This window comes from Protopterus annectens, chromosome 4.part0 (assembly GCF_019279795.1).
Source record: "Protopterus annectens isolate FY-2018-M chromosome 4.part0, PAN1.0, whole genome shotgun sequence".
Taxonomy (NCBI): domain Eukaryota; kingdom Metazoa; phylum Chordata; order Ceratodontiformes; family Protopteridae; genus Protopterus; species Protopterus annectens.
The window spans coordinates 1,972,439,223-1,972,459,053 of NC_056733.1; positions in this window are offsets into that span (position 1 = coordinate 1,972,439,223).

Below are 19,831 nucleotides of genomic sequence, written 5' to 3' on the forward strand. Positions count from 1 at the left end.
CACGTAAATAATGCTTCCCAATCTCCTTTTTACTTTCTTTCCACTTTTTAAACTCAAACCCAGTTTATTTCACAAAACTTCATGTTTTCCTTTCCAAAACCTGCAATACAAGATTTGAGAAGTAGGGCCTCAACAAACTTCATTATTAATTTCCATTTAAACAACATTCCAAATGGAAATTCATCGTATTCTTTCAATTAGAAACATTTCACTTCTCTTCATGTATAATATTCTGTCCATCAAAAATATTTTAATAATTTTTGGAAATGCAGTTTGCTACAGATTAAACAATGAGCACTTAGAGCCACAAATAATGTTTTAAAAATTCTGTGTACTGACAGCTTCCTTTGCTACACATTATATATGCAATAAGCATCCTATATATGCCATTGCCCAGCTGTGCATATTACCATCTATTGTACTTTTATTTTCCGCTTCCTCTCTCATACACTCTAAGTTTTCATGCATTTCATTTCTTGGCCATTTGCCATTATTTCCCTCATTTTTTTAATAAAAGGACACTAAAATAATTCATGTTCAGAGGTTTCATGTTGACATTCATATTCTTCTCGCATACATTTTACTTTCTTCTTGCTGTTTTTATTTGATTCCAACATTCTTTTTATGATGAAAATGTCAGTTTTATTTTACATATAATAAAGGTATTTTCCTTTCCATTCCACAATGAATCTCAAAAATAATTTCACTATTCTATTATGCAGTATTATCCATTGTCACTCATCTAGTTTACACAGTCTTGCTTTAACCCATATATGTTTCGCCCACCATACTTCTTCTTTTCCCTCTTTAGCCATTCCTCTCAGCTCTGCTCAACATTTCTATTTTCTTTAGTTGGAATTATGCTCTTACTGAGCAACTACATGAGTTATTAAAACAGAAAACAACACAGGATTTGTCATTTCTCAATGTTCTTCTTTGATTTTCATGTACAACATTTTATTAGTTCAAATCTTTCAGAAAAAAAAAAGTTTTCACTATCTTTTTGTTTACTGAATTTCATGTATAATTTTCTTCCATATGTCTCCACTCTCTAATACAATTCAATGTTTATGCTATGCTCTCATTTAAGCAAGAGGAATGCCATGTGCATAACCAGCAACCTTTGACACACACTCTTCCCTTTGATGTTTTCTAATCTCTCTTTCTTATTATGCAAGTCAATAAACGTATTTACATATGTCTCATTTAATAATGGCCCTGTATGGTATCCCTGTCTCTAACTTTTATGAAATTCACAAAAGCAATAATAAATGTTAACATTGCTTTCATAACTCTATATGGCCTTTTAATCCACTGAATGAATCCACCATTTGAAACCAGCTTATCTCCATCTTCCACAAAACATTACATTCCCTATTACATCATGCAGGAAAGCAAAAAAAAAACACCCGCTCTTAAAATATATATCCCGCCCCAGTGAGCTTCTTGACATGGATCTCTCAACATATAACTTTGTGATATGCAATTTATATCCTCCAAAGTCTGGTATGTGGTAACCACCCTGCTAACCTTTTCTTTAATATTTATTTATTTATGCATGCATTTATTTACTTATACTTTGCTGACTAGATTAGTCCTACTAGATTAATGGCCACTTTTCAGGAGATACAAAGGTGGTATTCGCACTGACAAGGAAACATTTAGCCAGGGCATGGGGGAACTTCTTCTACTTGAGACTTGTACTCACAGCTTATCTAGTGTGAGTGTGTGTGCACAACCCATTCCTAGCACAGTGGCAGCTGGGAGGACGGTACGTGTGATGGAGATAGAAATGGAAGGAGCAGTGGCAAATGCCAGCTCTAAAGAAATGACTTGTGGTATTGTACAGGATTCAGAAAACCTCTTTCAGAAGGAATTGCTTGCAATTTTGGAGGATGTGGTGAAAGAGGAGTGTACTGTCACAACCCTCAAATCAGGAGGGTAGCAGGATGATATATTAAACAAAATGATAGGGAATGATGTGTAATGGGGAGAAATAATGGAAAAAATACAAGGAGAGGAAGCAGGAGATATTATGAAAGGGGACAGTACACAAAAACAAAAAAACATATTTGGAGAAAGTAGCAAATAGCGACAGAGAGAAAAGAAAAAAAGATCATGGCATCAAAAGAAAATTTGTGGTGTGAATATACAGGAAAAAGAACAAGAAGATGGGCAGATATGAGGTATGGGTCACTGTAATACTTCCTTTACGAATTAAAACACATGAGGTAAGAGCTTTCATTTTAATAAATAAAAAGAAATTTTGTGACATTCTTTTTGAGACTGTACAAAGTATGGAAACATTTTTATCTGGATAAGAAAAAAGACAGAATGATAATCCATGCAACGTTTATGTAGTGAAAGCTTTTTTGAGAGACAACAAAGAAAATACATACACAGTTTTGAGGAGAGGTTGAAAAGAGGGACTTTGAAAGGACATTTAAAATATATATTTCTAAAGAAGTGATGAACATTTCAAAAGCTTATGATAACAGGGTTTTATGGACTGGGGGATGTGATTTAAAATGGAAATGGAAAAAATTGTACATATTCCAAGCATTATAAATCTTGAAGTAAATGAGGGTGAGATAAAATATTGGGGACAACCCTGAACAATTTTTTGTGGGAAAGAAAGATATTTAGTAAATAAAGGTGAGAAAAAGAAATGCTATATATGTGAAAAAACTGGACTTGCTATAAAAAATGTAAACTCGAATAATACAAATATAAAAAAAATGGACATGCATGGATGGATTTAAAAAAAAATAGAATGAATCATGGTGAAAATAAGGGTGAGGATAAATGAAAAATAACTGGAAGAAAATTTAGAAAAAGAAAAGGATATTAATAAAAGAAAAGAAGAGGATGAAACAGGAATAGATTCAGAAGTTGGAAAGGAGTAAAAGGGAAAAAATGCCATTGGTAAAAGAGTAAGCATTAGGAAAGGAAATTAAAAAGTATAAACTTAAAAAACAAAATGGATGATAAATAATATATTTAAAAAGTATTTTAAGGAAAAAGACGATTTCCTTTAAAATAAGGAATAGAGAAACTAACAGTTTAAGGATTCTTTCAGAAAATCTGAACAACATGAAAAATATAATAAAAAGCATAGTAATTTTAAAATAGTGTAATAACTGTGGTGTAGCTATAATTGTTTTGGAAGATTTAAGATTTCTAACAAACGAAAGAATACAGACAGATAAATATGGGATGGAGAGATAATAATGGAATTTGGGAAATGAGTGTTGTTCAGGAATAGTAGTTTTATGCAGAAGACTAATACATATTTTAGATGTAACATTAGTTAGACTGGATAATGGAATTTGAAAAATGAGTGTTGTTCGGGAATAGTAGTTTTATGCAGAAGACTAGTAAATATTTTAGATGTAACATTAGTTAGAATGGGAAGGTTTACTATCATAGATTTAAGATGGCAATGACAGGTTTACATACTTATAGTTATATATGCATATGTCATTTATAAAGAAAGGGAGAATTTGTTTCAACAGATGTTTGATTACATAATAGTAAATATGTATAATATGGTTTACTATTAAAATGTCGAACAGCAAAATATTGTCCGTTCGACACACCAAAAAAAAACGAAAGTCAAAATGCACAACATGGCACAATGTTGAATCAGCTGAATGAATTCAGCAGATTTGACACTGTGGCCAAAGAGATTACATGATGTCTGTATAGGAGCTCAGGTAAAGGAAACTCCTATACCTAACATCATGTTTTTGCAGGGGGGCAAGCCCCCCTCACCCCCCTGTGGGGGGGTGGGCCCTCCACATCCCCTGCTAACTATATATTCCAACTCTGAGATCCCACTACAGTGAGGAAAGGGATGAATTTCCATACCACACTGTACTGTGATCTCTGTACAGTACTTTAACTTTATATTAGCGAATGCACTGTGCATTCGCTGATATAAAGTTTTGAGCATGGAGATATTCAGCAAGATGGAAATTTGAACATCCATGTTTCGAGTTTCCATCTGTGAAGATTCTCCTTTCCAGCTTTTAGTAGTAAACCATATAATATAATAACAGGAGACTTCAATTGTGATTTAAGGAGCAAAAAAGAAAAAAGAATGGAAAAGATGTAAGAAAAATAAAAAGTTATGAAATGTGGAAAATTGGTAATGTGGAAATGAAAAGTATGAATGTATAGAAGAAGTATATTAAAAACTGAAACTGATTATTTTATAATATCTGAAGGTTTAAGTATACCAGAAGGAGAATGAGTTGCAACATTATTTGCAGATCATCTACCTATATGTCTGGAAGTAAAAGAAAACAAAAATATATTAGAATAGGAATGGGTATAAAAAAATTAATAAAAAATAATGGAATGAAAAGGGAAGACACTTGATAACAAAGTTATGGAGAAACTATGTCACTGTGAAGGAATGTTTTGTTAGTTGGTCAGAACGTTGGATAATTTTTAACAAAATATATAAGAAGTTGCTTACAATGGCTGAGAAAGATAAGAAAGATGGCAAAATAAGAGTATGTAATAACATATAATGATGTGTTTAAAAACTTAGGAAAAGAATGACAGAGAATATTTTGATAAAGAGAAAGAAGTATAATAAAGAAATTATGAAAAAATGAAGAATAATTGTATAAACAAATATTTATTTATTTATTTAATTATTTATTTAACATTTGTTAACCGGGGAAGTCCGACTGGGCAAAATTGCCCATTTTCAGAGGAGGCCCGGGGAGAAAAGCTCCACATAATAACATAACAGTCAGTATTTTAAACAATAGTGAAACAATTAGAGAAATTATAGTAATAAATCGCATAATAACATATTACATTTCAAGTTAGTAATAAGGCTAACAGGATCAGTTAGTAACACATATTTTGACAGTTACACTTAGTATCAAGAAATGATTCAGTGGAGTCATGTCTCTGAGATACAACAGCTTAATATACAATAAAGTAGTGTCTCAGATATACCTGTTTGATACTGAAAATTATGCCTAATGTTGTTATACTTACAATCACATGGTATCAGTAAGCAAATAGAGATATATTGAAAGTGGAGAGTAGGGAGAGAGAGGGTGAAGATGGGAGTAAGTAAGGCATTCAGTAAGCATACAGATATAATGAAAGTGGAGAATAGGAAGTGGGAGGGTGAGGTGGGGAGAAAGGGGTTCAGCTTGCTGAGGAGCAGGAGCATAACCAGTTGTTTATATATGTGTATACATATATATATATATATATATATATATATATATATATATGTATATATGTATATATATATATAAATATATATATATATATATATATATATATATATATATATATATATATATATATATATGTCAGAAAAACAAAGCGAGCTGAGGACTGTGCACAATGTGCAAATACTGCCTTTCCCAGTTCTTGTACACAACCAGTTGGCGTTAGATACAAGTAAGACAGCCACTTACTATCTTACAGCCGATGAGTCCGGATAACTGCAAACAACAGAGAAAGCGCGTTTATCGCATTGAACACTAGGCTTCTCTCAGTTGTTTGCAGTTATCCGGACTCATCGGCTGTAAGATAGTAAGTGGCTGTCTTACATTTGTATCTGCGAACGCCAACTTTGGTTGTGTACAAGAACTGGGAAAGGCAGTATTTGCACATTGTGCACGGTCCTCAGCTCTCGTTCTGGGTTTGTGTTTCTGACTTGTAAATTGGGACTTTGAGGCTTCTTTTATGTATATATATATATATATATATATATATATATATATATATATATATATATATATGTTACAAGGAAAGAAGAAGTATCAGCATATTTAAGTAAAATAGTGAAATAGAATAGTAGTGCAATGAGAGATATGAAAGATAAAAAAGGAGAAATAAAAATAAGTCAATCTCAGATTATAGAAATTGTTGTAATCTATGTAGAGAAAATTTTTGGAAAACAAGAGAGAATGTAAAAAATATGGGAAGTAAAAAAATTTTCAGAACAAAATAAGGAAGTTGAAAAAGAAATTACTTTGTGTGAATTAAACAAAGTACTTAAACAGATAAATATAAATTAATCTGCTTTTTCAGATGTAATTGGATTTGAAATGTATAAAAGTTTAGATGAATGGCAAAACGAATATTTATTGCAAGCATTAAATGAGCGGTTAAACTAAGGTTTGAATCATAAGGAACTATGCAGTGGAATATTAAAATGTATATGGAATAAAAGAGAAAGGGAAGATATAAAGAACTGGAGACCAAATAGTGTTAAATAACACAGATTATAAGATATTTATGGAAATAATACAGAAAGGATTTGAAAACAAGATGGAATACATAATGGCAGAAAGCTTATATGGTATAAAAGGAAAAGGATGTCAAGAATTACTGATGATAATAAGAAAAATGGTGGATGACATTTTAAGAAGAAGAGAAGATTTTAAACTTATTTTAGGCAATATTAATAAAGCTTTTGATTCAATCAAACATGAGATGTTATAGGAATTAATAAAGAATATAACTTTAGTAATAAAATTAAGAAAATGTGTATGATAGTACATGGTAATAATAAAATAAAAAGTTTGGTAAATAGATGGTTAAATTAAAGAAATTGAGATGAATAAGGGCATAAGGCAAGGATCCCTTATAAGTAGTATTTCATCTTCTTTACTTATAATCATAGTAGTTAGAGATGTTAATTGTAAAGTGAAGAATGCTAAATATATAATGCAAAAAAGGTGCAGAAATTCCAGTGTTAATGACTTATGGAGATAGTATTATAAGAACTAAAAATAATATAAGGATGAGAGAAGATATACTTTGTGTAGTTGGTTGAATGAAATAGGTATGACTTTGAATAAATATAAAAGTAAAGAATGCGAGAAAAGAACTTTGCTTTTTATGGAAAACATATAGGCTGCCATACAAGAAAAAGTGAACTTGATAAATTCAGTATTAATGGGTAAAATAGCATATTTGTCAAATGTGTTTATGATTCCAAAAATACATGAGAAACAATTGTTATAACTATTTTTTTATTTATATGGGGTTCTAGATTAAACTTGGTTAAAAGGGGAGTACTGTATATGAGTAAAGAGGAAGGAGGACTAGGCCTGTTAAACCAGGTGTTGTTTGCAACATCATCAAGCCATTATAAAGTATCAAAATGGATAAGTGAGAAAAATGATAAACTAGTAACAACAGAGTTTAAATACAAGTATAAATAATTTTTGCAAATAAGAAGAAACAAAAGAATAAAAGAAGGTTTAAATGAAGAAGCAGATAATTATCAACAAAAGATAAAAACATGGAAAATAAAGAATGACAAAATAGAAGAAAATTGAAGAATGCAGTATAAAAATATAATGACACAATATTATGGTGTTAATCCATGGGAGAATTTACCAGAGGAAACGACTAAATAAATGGTGTAGTGATAAAGTAGAATGTCAAGATTCTTTATAGAGATTAGGAATAAAAAATTACTAGTACAATGTAATATATTGTTTAAAAAGATAAGTGAAAGAATATGTTCATATTGTGAAGAAGAAACCACAGAACATGTTTTTTGAAATGTAAGAGGATAAAAAACGTTATGGGACAAATTATGTTTTGACAATTTCTTTCAAAGACAGTAAGCCATATCATCCTGAAGCTTTCACTTGTCAGCCTCCTTAAATCACCCTCTCTGCTTTATGTAATATTTTATATTCATTTGAAAAGATGTGTTCCTATATACATTTTTTCCTGCTCTAAGCACTTTTAAGATGAACTTTATAACAAATCTAAATACTTGTTTTCCTTCTTACAATATCAGCCTTCCTTCTCTTTCAAATTTACAACTGCTTTCCTTTTGTTATATTCCACTGCATCTTCATATGGGCAAAATTAGTTTTTCTTTCATGATTTTACTTTAACAATCTATCTTTGTACAGACTGTTTCATATAAAAAACTCCTCTTCTATTCATTACTCACATGCCTGCTTAAAGTCATTTATCACAAAGTTGCAGACAACTTTTTCATGTACTCTATAATGCACCTTATGAACATTTCTTCACAGTTTTTAATACAATATTCAAATCTGCTTTTAACAACTCTGCCAGAAGTGTTTATTAAAACACACTTCTTGTTTCATTACTTACATCTCTGCTTTCATCATTTATCACAAAGTTGCAGACATTCCTTTTTCACGTACTCTATAATGAACCGTAAAAATTTTCTTCACACTTGTTAATAATATTTTAAAATCTTCCTTTAACAACTCCACCAGAAGTATTTCTTAAAAAATGTTCCACATTATTTGTGTTGTATCTAAAATTGCAGTACACATATTCATATAATTTATACTATAACATCTATACTCTCTCTTTTTTTCTCTTCATGAGGACGTGTCTGAAATTAACTTTCGCACATTGACTTTTTACGAGGGACTTTTATGATACCCATTCCCCACAAGTATCTAACCCTCATATCTATTGGTCCAGTTATTTCCCCTCCTCCAGCATCCAAGAACACTGGGACAGAAGGGTGAGAGCAAAGATCAAAGATGTCATCAGTAGGGGGTAGGAGATTTTATATGCTCATAATCCTCAACCTGTATATAAAAGGTATGACAAAGTGTGGGGTCTGGAATACTATCCCAGTGGTGTGTATGCTTCCACAAAACACAAAAACGCACACACCAAAAATCTACTTAAGGTTATGTACTGCTAAAATCTCATTTGACTCATAATGTTGTCATTACACCATGCAGCTTCCATCATATGACAATTTCACAGTGAAGCAAACTACCTTCCTACTCCCAACGTGGGTGAGATGATCTTGGTTACCCATTCTCATTCCCATAGCCAGATTCTCCAGCACTCAGACTTACTAATAGAATCCAGGTCATTGAAAGCACACTTATGGCTTTATTATTCTACAAAACCATAAAATCAGCTAGGTTAGTTATTTTCTTCTTTTTCATACTTACCACCTGTTAAACTACTTACAATTAGCATGTAATCAAAACCTGTTCCAATATCTCATCAAAGAAATATTGGCAAAGGTTTAATATTCATGCATCTCTTCATCATGATACCAACCTGATATTAAAGATTTATACAAAATAATACCACACACCATTGGTGAAGAATGGTTTTGTGAATATTTGATTTCTAAAGGTATTGAACAGGATAAGGTCAATACTTATGAACTTCTTTTGGACCTAGTGTTAAAATCTAACTTTATTTCATTTAACAAGAAACTATACATTCAAAAAGAAGGTATAGCAATGGGGTCGTGTTGTGGAGGTTTATATGCCAACATCGTAGTTTTAATGTGGGAATATAAGTTTTTATTCCCATCCTTACACTATTTCCACTGTGATTTATACCTTCATTTTCAAGATGACATATTTATCCTTTGGTCAAGGTCTGTTGAGGCATTACATTTATTTATGGATTTCATTAATCAAACTACAGAATTTTTGCATTTTACACATTCCTTTAGTGATGTATGCATTTCCTGTTTAGATGTTCTTGTTGGAAAAGATGTAGAGAATGGTGGTTTCACAGCTGAAATTTATCGTAAACCAACCTTCTCTAATAGTTACTTACATTATGATAGTAATCACCCTTTTACTCAGAAACGAGCAATAAGAAAAGGGCAATTAGTCCAAGTGGCTAGGATGACAACAAAATGGAGTAGGTTTATTCATCCAAATAAAGCTGCGTTTTATCTGTGGTTCTCCATCCAGTGGCGTTTTTCATTTTTGGAGTTGGTTTTGGTTTAAACCACTTAAAATTAACATGTAATCAAAACCTGTTCCAATATCTCATCAAAGAAATATTGGCAAAGATTTAATATTCATGCATCTCTTCATCATGGTACCTACTACCTTTTGAAAACACTATCTATAGACACATTTTCTTCTTTCCCACCCCCCCCCAAATAAATTCACATCATCATCCCAAATTATAAACTTTCTCAAAAACAAAAAGAGGCTTTGCCACTTTAGACAGTCTCATTCATTCTCTTCTTGATTGTGGCCATATGGACAAATGGACCAATAACTTACCCCTTCTTAACATAGCCCATCTACCATATAAGACCAATCAGTCAACATGCATTCCTCACACATTTCCACTTGTGACCAGTAGAAACTGCTATGCAATGATCTGACATAATTCTTGCCCTCTCTTCCTCAGCTTCTTTAAGAATTGTTTTTTTTATTTCACCTCTATTTAGTCTCATGTCTTGTACAGTAAAATATATATTTCTGTCTCCAAGATGTTCAAGCAATACCACATCTTCTTAACTGTCTTTAAAACATGTGTGGTGTATGTTTTATAAGTTGGGCTGTGGTGTAGTTCCTGTGTTGTCCATTACCTTACTTGGATAGAAGGAAGTTTCTTTGCTCACCAGTGGGAGTGGGGAGCCTTGAGCAGCCTGCCTGTCCCTGTAGGAAGTGACCTCAGCACAAGAAGCTGTAGTAATTGGTTGTTTTGGACCATTTCTAGCTCTTTTGTAGTTCACTGTTTAAAATCCACCTCTGGGCGTTTTTTTCTGGCTATACTGCTCAGACAAGCTCCTCATGGTCTGCAGAGTGGTCCTAGCAGCAGGGAACTCAGAAAGGCGACTACTTTCTGGATTTAAGTATCTTTGCTTTTTTCACTTGGAATAGCTTCTGTAGCTTACCCTGAACTAGCTTGAACTGTTTTTTAACTGTTTGCTGCATTATTTTAAAATCTGCACATAAAGTTACATTTTAGTTGAATTTGATCGAAAGTTTGTTGTTTGTTTGTTTAATTTAACTGTGGAGGCTGCCCACTAAAGTGTGCTAGCCTGTGTAACTAATTTATCACTGTTTCTGCATTTTCTGTGTGTTTCTACCAAAAAAACAAAAAAAAAATCCTTGTTTTCCCGCCTTCCTCAACTAGTTTAGACCAGTTTACAGGCATTGCTGTATTCTGGGCTGTGGTGTAGTTCCTGTGTTGTCCATTACCTTACTTGGATAGAAGGAAGTTTCTTTGCTCACCAGTGGGAGTGGGGAGCCTTGAGCAGCCTACCTGTCCCTGTAGGAAGTGACCTCAGCACAAGAAGCTGTAGTAATTGGTTGTTTTGGACCATTTCTAGCTCTTTTGTAGTTCACTGTTTAAAATCCGCGCTTGCACGGCTTTGCGCGGTTGTGCGCATAGTGCAGCGCCGGTTAAACAAGGTTAAACCTTTTCTGGCTCCGCCAAGTCTGCTCTTCAAATTTTCCCTTAAAGAAGCTCTACTCTTAGTATAACCAGACTACTCACTATATTATAAGCCTAGCACTTGTTCTCAATACTTCTCTACTAAGTAAGCACTCTCGTACTAAGTAAAGCACTACATCTACTTACCACCCCTGTGAGTATCCACTTCCCTTAAAGGTACAGCACTCCCTTATACTGTTCTAGCATGTTGAGTGGTAGATTACTGGCATCGTCTCCAATTCAGCTGGTCAATCTGCGTATCTTGAGACAATGCTACAATTGTCTCATGTACACAGACAACCATCTCCTCCTCCCAACAAACACAAATACATGTGAGAGATGCAACTATATAGCCAAACTGGAGGCTGAACTCTCTCAAATCAGGGCTGGCATGACCAGACAGGAGGAGATGGCAACCACACACACAACAATCCCAGTCCCACATATACCTACCACAACTGCAAACCAAACACATAAAAACACAAAGACATACTCGGAGGCTCTAATAAAAAACTTACCAAAACAACAGAGGCTCCCAAAGCAGACATCCAAAAATCCACCACCTCAAAACAAAACACATGCAACACATACTTCAATAAATCAGTGTGTCAACCAATCACAGCCCTTAAGGCCAAATACCTTGCCTGATACACTAGTAATAGGTGACTCTATAGTCAGACACACTGATGTCCCGCTGAGCAGGCTGAACAAGGAGAAGGTGACTGTGAGCTGTCTATCGGGAGCTAGGATCCGCCACATAACACACGCACTCAAGTCACTCCAAAGCAAGTACAAATATGACTCCGTCATTGTCCATGCTGGTGTGAATGACCTGAGACATACCTCCCTGGACTACATGAAAAGAGACATAGAGGAGCTCTCCGATTATGTAGCCCAGGCTAGTATGACCCTGACCCTGAGAAGCATCCTGCCCTCACCAAGAATGATACCACAATACAAAGACAAGATGATCAGCTTTAACAATTGGCTCAAGTACTGGTGTCATTCTAAGGGGATTCAATATCTGTCTGCCCAGGATGACATGTTGGACAAGCCATGCTGCTTCGCAAGGGATGGCTTACATCTGTCACCACTGGGCTTCCGGATATTGGCTAAGGCTCTTGCCACCCCCATAGTGCCTTTTTTAGGCAAGGCTCAAAAGACAAACCCACCTCCTTAGAAAACAAAAATGGAAAAAAACTAAGAGTAATGCTGCTCAACGCCAGAAGTCTAAATCTCAAGATGCAGGCACTTGATGCGCTCCTCAGCATGGAGAACATCGACGTCTGTGCAGTAACTGAAACCTGGTTCAAGGCTCCGGAGAGCACCCCAGTGCTACCAGGCTATACCTCGTATCATGCTTTTCGACCCCAAAACCCGGGCCGAACCACAAAGGGAGGGGGGGTGTCCATATTCATCAAGGACACCCACACCTCCAGGTTAGTAGCAACACATGAAGCATCAGAGACCATACAGGTGCAACTAACCATAGGCAAAACTGCTATACAACTGGTAGCATGTTACAGACCACCCTCCCAATCTCAAGAACCCCACTCAGCCTTCCTGAAGACATTGGAGGATATGAATGTATCACAAAATACCATCATACTAGGAGACTTGAACTACCCAAACATAGATTGGGTACATTATTCTAGCCCTAATACCCTAGCCCAAAGGTTCCTGGAATTCATAAATTCAAATGCATTGGAGCAACTAGTCACCTCTCCCACTAGGGGAGATAATATACTAGACCTGATCATCACAAACATGAGGACAAAATGCTCCACACCGGAAGTATACCCCTCACTAGTGAGATCTGACCACAAACTAATCACCCTGGATATACATATCCCACCTCCACCCCCAGCACAAAAGACCACCGTGAAAAACTTCTCAAAAGCAGACTTCACTCTTCTTAAGACTGAGATGGTATCCTTTAAGCCCACTGTGCCAGTGGATACCACATCCCACAATGCTGAATCCTTCACAAATGCTTTTTATGGACATCTCCAAGAATGCATGGATCATGCAATCCCAAACAAATCCAAGTCCCTCTCCACCAAAGGTAAGCGTCCTGTCTGGTGGACCTCAGCCATAAACAAATTGTATAACAAAAGAAGGAAGCTACTGCACGTCAGAGCAAAATCCCATGAAGGGAAGACATCTCTGATCAACATTAGCAGAAATCTATATTCTCTCATAAAAACATCCAAGGCCAACTTTGAGAGAAAAATCGCTAAGGACACTAAAGATAACCACAAAGCCTTCTTCAGCTATGTTAGAAACCTGGGTGGAAACCCTCAGATATGCTCAGAGTTGGTTCACAACAACATAAAATACACTGAACCCACAGATATTGCCAACATTCTGGCTGACAGGTTCAGTGCAAATTTCTCTCCTCCTTCACCTCCAAAAGAAGAAATACTTATCCCAGCTGAATGTAATCTCCCTGTCATCTCAGATGTCCAAGTGAGAACCGCCCTAAACAAAGCAAAAAACACAGCATCAATGGGACCTGACGGTATCCCGGGTTGCTTGTTACATGAACTCCAAGAGGAGCTAAACCCACACATAAAACTGCTATTTAACCTTAGCCTTACTTCGGGATATGTACCTGAACACTGGCGTACAGCAACAGTGGTCCCACTCCACAAGGGGGGTGCCTCTACAGACCCTGGAAACTACCACCCCATAAGCTTAACCAACCTGGTCTGCAAAGCTATGGAAAGAATCATTATGGAACTCATAAACAGAGACATAGGGGACCTACAGACACTTGACCCCACCCATTTCGGCTTTGTAAAGGGCAGATCCTGCCTTTTAAACCTGGTTGACTTTTTCAAAACAGTCACGAGAGCCATTGATGAGGGCAAAGCAGTCCACACAGCATACCTGGACTTGGCTAAGGCCTTCGACACAATACCACACTCAGGCATCATAGATAAGCTCAACAGCTTAAAAGTAAACCCTTATGTCACTAGATGGGTTGCAAACTGGCTAAAGGACAGAACCCATGAAGTTAAAATCACTGGAGCAATGTCAGACTCAAAGCCAGTCACAAGTGGTGTCCCACAGGGATCTGTCCTGGGACCCCTCTTGTTCGGCATTTATTTCTCAGATGTTAAAGCAAACATGGGAGGGCTGTGGCTGACAAAGTTCGCAGATGACTGCAAACTTGGCGCCATAGTCGATACACCAGCAGACACACACATCCTACAAAAAGGCCTCACAGAAACGGACAACTGGTGCCGGAGTCACGGCCTTAAACTAAATGCCAAAAAATGTATAGTCATCCTCTTTGGGAAAAACAAAGTACCCACAAATTATCACATAGACAGCAACCCACTGAGTACAGAAAAAGTAATCAGAGACCTAGGGACCCAAGTCGACAGCGACCTCTCATTTGACACCCACGTTGCCAAAGTGGTTAGAAAAACATTCTACCTTGCACACCTCATCATGAAGTGATTCACATCCAGATCCAAGGATGTCATTGTACCCCTATATTCCTCCCTCATCAGACCCATGATTGAGTACAATGCCCTATTTGGTATGTACCTCACCCAGCATTTGCAACAGCTGGAGAGACCACAAAAGTACCTCACCAAGAGGATCAAGGGTCTCCAACATATGTCTTATTCTGCCAGACTAAAGAAACTTCAGCTCTATTCAGTAGCATACCGCCTGCTCAGAGGTGATCTCTGCCTGACGTACAAGGCCATGTCCAATCAGGATCTGATGGACATGCTCCACCTCAAAAAATCCAAATCCATCAGGACCACGAGAGCTAAAGACTTAAACCTCGGCACAAGTATGAATAGGACATGCTGGAGGGCTAGATTCATAACCCAGAGGCTTCCCATGCTTTGGAACAGGATCCCAGTTCATATTAGGCAAAGCCCCTCACTGACTCTTTTCAAGAGAAATCTTGATGAGTGGATGGGAGATCGTAAGTTTACCCCAAGGGTCACATCTGTGTCACTGCTAGACAGGGGCACAGTAAACTAATTCAATTATATAAGAGGACCTTCATTGTGTCACTACTAGACAGAGGCACAGTATTCTAAATTTATTCTGTACATTTTTGTACCATTTCATGGGGTGGCAAAAGCCACATCACTATGGCTAGGCTTACAAATGCCCCAGGGCAGATAGCCTAGTACTATACTATGAAACTATGAAACTATGAAAAGTTGTTTCATTTCAGTGCTGCTTTTATTTCTACCTCTTCCTCAGTTTCACCCCTAATATTTTTTCACAGTCCCTTCCTCACATCTTTCCTCCTTTTCTGCCTCAATACATTGAAAAGATTATACTCTTGGCAATGTTTTCTACTTATTTTGTTGAGTTAAATGGTCTAACAAATATGTGCATAGTTTAAAGAAACTGATTATTGTAGCCCATAGCTCTATTTAGCAATGTGTATCATGTGGTCTCACAGGTCTGTAGAGTGGCTTCCTGAAATACATGCTGATAAAACCAGACATATGCAGTTTACCTCTACATCATTTTTTAGGCTACCATGAATATTTACATGTTACAACATTGAACATAATTGAAAATAAGTTGTTTTTCCTTTCATTTGAAAATGGCTCAACTACAGACCCTTGACATCCTCCCACTTTTTAGCAAAGTGTCTCAATAACAGAAAATGTGGATCAGGAAATTTGCTTTATTCCAAGCTGCCGACAGAATATTAGAGAAACCTGTAAAGGTATAGTGTAATACACTTTAGCATGTTATAAAAGAAAAAGCCCTTAAAGTTTACAAAGCAACTGAATTTTTTAGAGGGGGAATAAAAGATTACTACAGGGATGAGATAAAAGATTCTGCTTTACTGGGAGCCAAGAAAAAAATTGTTATTTGTCATTTGGTCTTCACAAGGGCAAAGGATCCCGCATCTACTAATGTTTGTTAAATGGATTGCAAAACTGAACCAGAGAGACTGTGAATCTGGTGAGTCACATGATTCGTTAGTGCAAGACAAAATCATGAGTGTATCAGAAATTATAAGACAACAGATTAATGGGAGAATCAGCTTTAGTGCTAGTTAAAGCAAATGATACGTACAAAGTATGTGAAACTGCCTAGTTATAATTAACCAGGAACTAATACTACAATAGAAGATATCCTAAACTGGGTGTCTCATAACATACAAAAGAAATTGATTATATTAGTATTTCTGAGACACAGCTAACTCTTTTATGTAAAACATTAACTTCATACCAAGCAACAATGCCTCACAAGACTTGCTTGGTACACTGAACCTTCAGTAAATAAATATCACTCCAATAAAAAAGTTACTACCACAAAAGCTAAAACCTACTGCTCTAGCTCTTGGCTTTCTTCCATTTAAATATTTTCAAACTGCAGCTGATACAATAACCAACCCTACTGCAATACTTATAAATAGATCTATTAAGTGAATCTTATGTTCCAGTCCTATAGAAGCAATGTTCTATAATACCTGTTTATAAGAGGAACAAACACTTCCCTGTGTAATTTTAGTTCTATTGCCATACTATCCCCCTTTCTAAAAACCTGAAAATGTATACAAAAGCAGCTGCTAGACCACCTTACAAATAACAATTTATCACCTACACAACATAGTTTTTTACATTTCTACTTCTGCTATTCTCTTAAACCTATTTAAGGCCTCTGATACCGCCCCTCACACTTTTCATTTACAAAGACTAGTTAATATGGATCATACATACAGCACATTAGAATGGTCGTAATGTTATCTGTCTAATTGGCAGCATACAGTAAATAGTCCCAAGCAGTTTCTACTTTCCTACCCAATAATACAGGTGTTCCACAAGGCTCAGTGTGTGGACCAGTGCTATTCAGTAACTTTGTAAATGACATGCACTCCAAGACTCCCGATAGCACATTAGTACAGTACACTGATGCCTCCACTGTTATCTGTGCTGCTAACTCACAACTTTAAGCCTAGAACATTGGCTTAAAGACACCAATATTTTATTAAATGTCATTAGCACTAAACTACTCATATTTGGCTCCAGTGAAGTCTCAATCACTTCACAAAATAACATACCAGTTGAACAAGTCTCTCTTGCCAAATGTTTAGGTGTATTCATTAATCATAAATTGTTCTTCAAGAAACATATGGTGTAATATCAAAAACTCACAAAAGTTGGGTATGTTATACAAATCAAATATGCCTACCTAACAGAAACAGCACAATTAAATACAGCCCCAATGCTGTTGCTACCTATATTATTTTATCTATCCTCTATCCTTACTAATATTCCAAAAACTGACCTACATAAACTAGAACAAATACACAATAAAACTGAAAAATACACTGCTAATGTTCCCATCTAAACTCACCATTGTAAAGCACTTTATAAGATTAATTGGCTATAGCTAAAATACCTTTTGTCATTTAACCTGTAAAAACTTACACACATAACATTTTAAATGAAGCTAACAGATACTGACCTATCTCTTACTTACTTCCAAAATATTTACCTCACAGAGACCTGAGAACTCAAGTCCCAAAAAAATATGAAAGTTGTCAAATCAGACAACTACTTTTGTGACTCTTTATACTCTATTCATGTATCCAAGCTGTGGAATTCCATTCCCACAGACCTTAGACATGACAGTAAACACAAAACATTTCTGTGAATATAAAAACTACCTGATTTCCACTTGGATCTGTCCTTGGACCTGAATTTTATATCTGTCCATCATATCTCCAACTCTTACCCATCCTAGTTTATCTCTCTCTCTCCCTCTTCCCCTACCTCCTTTAACAACTACACTATCTCATTTTTAAGTTTATATTTAACTTTTACCATATAGTATCAATGCATTTATTTGTAACCCTCATTACTGATATTTTCTATGTACATGTGTATTTTGCAATTATTTCGTATAAGCATTCAAGAATGTCCATGCACAATTGATTTTATTTTTTCTTCTGTTGTATAACTTTGGAGCTTTTCTCTCTCCTGGCCTTGACTGCAAATATTCTTTTAGCTCAGTTGGATTATTCAGTCAACACATGGAAATAAATAAATAATATTGTATAATTTCACCCGACTGATCAACACCCCCTACAAGGACTGACATAGTAACAGATAGGCTGTACTAGATTGGATTCTTACCTCTAAACCTAACCATATAACCAACTCTGCATGCTTATCTGATACCATAAGTGATCACATCCCTGCTTTTGCAAAAAAAAGGCTATTAAGTAATGCAGACAAACACATAGTGTAGAACCATGTATGAAATCCCTCCATTTGCAATAATGAAGCACTCGTCACAAACTTGGAACACTGTAACTGGAATGCACTAAGTAACATACTTCTGAATGATCACTTTCCTTACCAGCAGAACTAAATTTATATGGTCAAATCCAGTATCATGGCTAACAAAAGAAGCAAACATCAAATGCCACAAAAAGACTATGTCTAGAAAAACACTGGTATAAATCAAAGTCACAAACTGACCTACAAAACTTTAGATATTTTAGAAACCTAACCAAACAAACATTAAATCAGACAGGAGATCACATTATACCACACTGTAACACACCTTTCAAAATAACTAAAAATATTTTTGATCCATGTTAAACAAAATCCTGCACCATGGCCACACTACTACACCTTCACCTAAATAAATAAAAACACAGAAAGTATCGTTTTGCAATTTAATTCCCATTTTATACAAACTGTACTTTCATTATTCAGAAATACCCAATCAGTCCCAGTAGCATCAGAAGATGGGCAAATACTTTTCAATCTTCAACCAGTCTCTGCTTCAACAATAAAAATCTCCTCAGTCTAAAACCAACAAAATTAGCTGTTGATAAAGCACCAGCTGAAAATTTTAAAACAGCTGCTGAAGCAATGCCATACTCTGTCTCCAGACTCATAAACCCTGTTAAAGAAAGCAATGCCCCAAGTCTGGGGGAAACTCCTGTACTATACCCTTTCACAGAGTAGGAACCTCTTGCAAATTTACAAACTATAGACACATGGCAATCATATCTCCAGTCTCAAAAATTCTACAAAATTGTATCCATAGTCAACTGAGCAAATATCACACTGAAAAAAATATTCCTACCCTCATCATGGTTTTGGACAAAAATATAGTACTACAACCACCCTTATTAGCTTCTGCAACACAATTACCATCAACAGAAACACAGGGAACATATTTTTATCATATTTTTAGATTTACCTAATACATCTGATGCTGCATCTCACAAAAAAACTATTTATAGAACTCTTTTCCATTCACCTGTCCTCACGTGGTTTCGCAGTTATCTATCAAACAGACAACAAGCAGTTAAATGGCAGCAGGACTTCTCACCCTTTCAGCCATTCACAACTGGTGTTCCACAAGGATGAGTCCTAGGCCTTCTCTTACATATATTCATAAACTTCATACTGACACTTTGCAAGCCACCTTAATACAATATGCAGATGATTTCACCATTATCTGTTCTGCCCCAACCTTAAAAATCTACAAAAAGGTACTTAAGAATCATTCTCATCTATTGAAACTTGGTTAGGAAACTCCCACTTGTTTGTTAATGCAAAGAAAACTAAGTCAGTGTTCTTTACACCTAAACAGTAGTCTGGCCAAA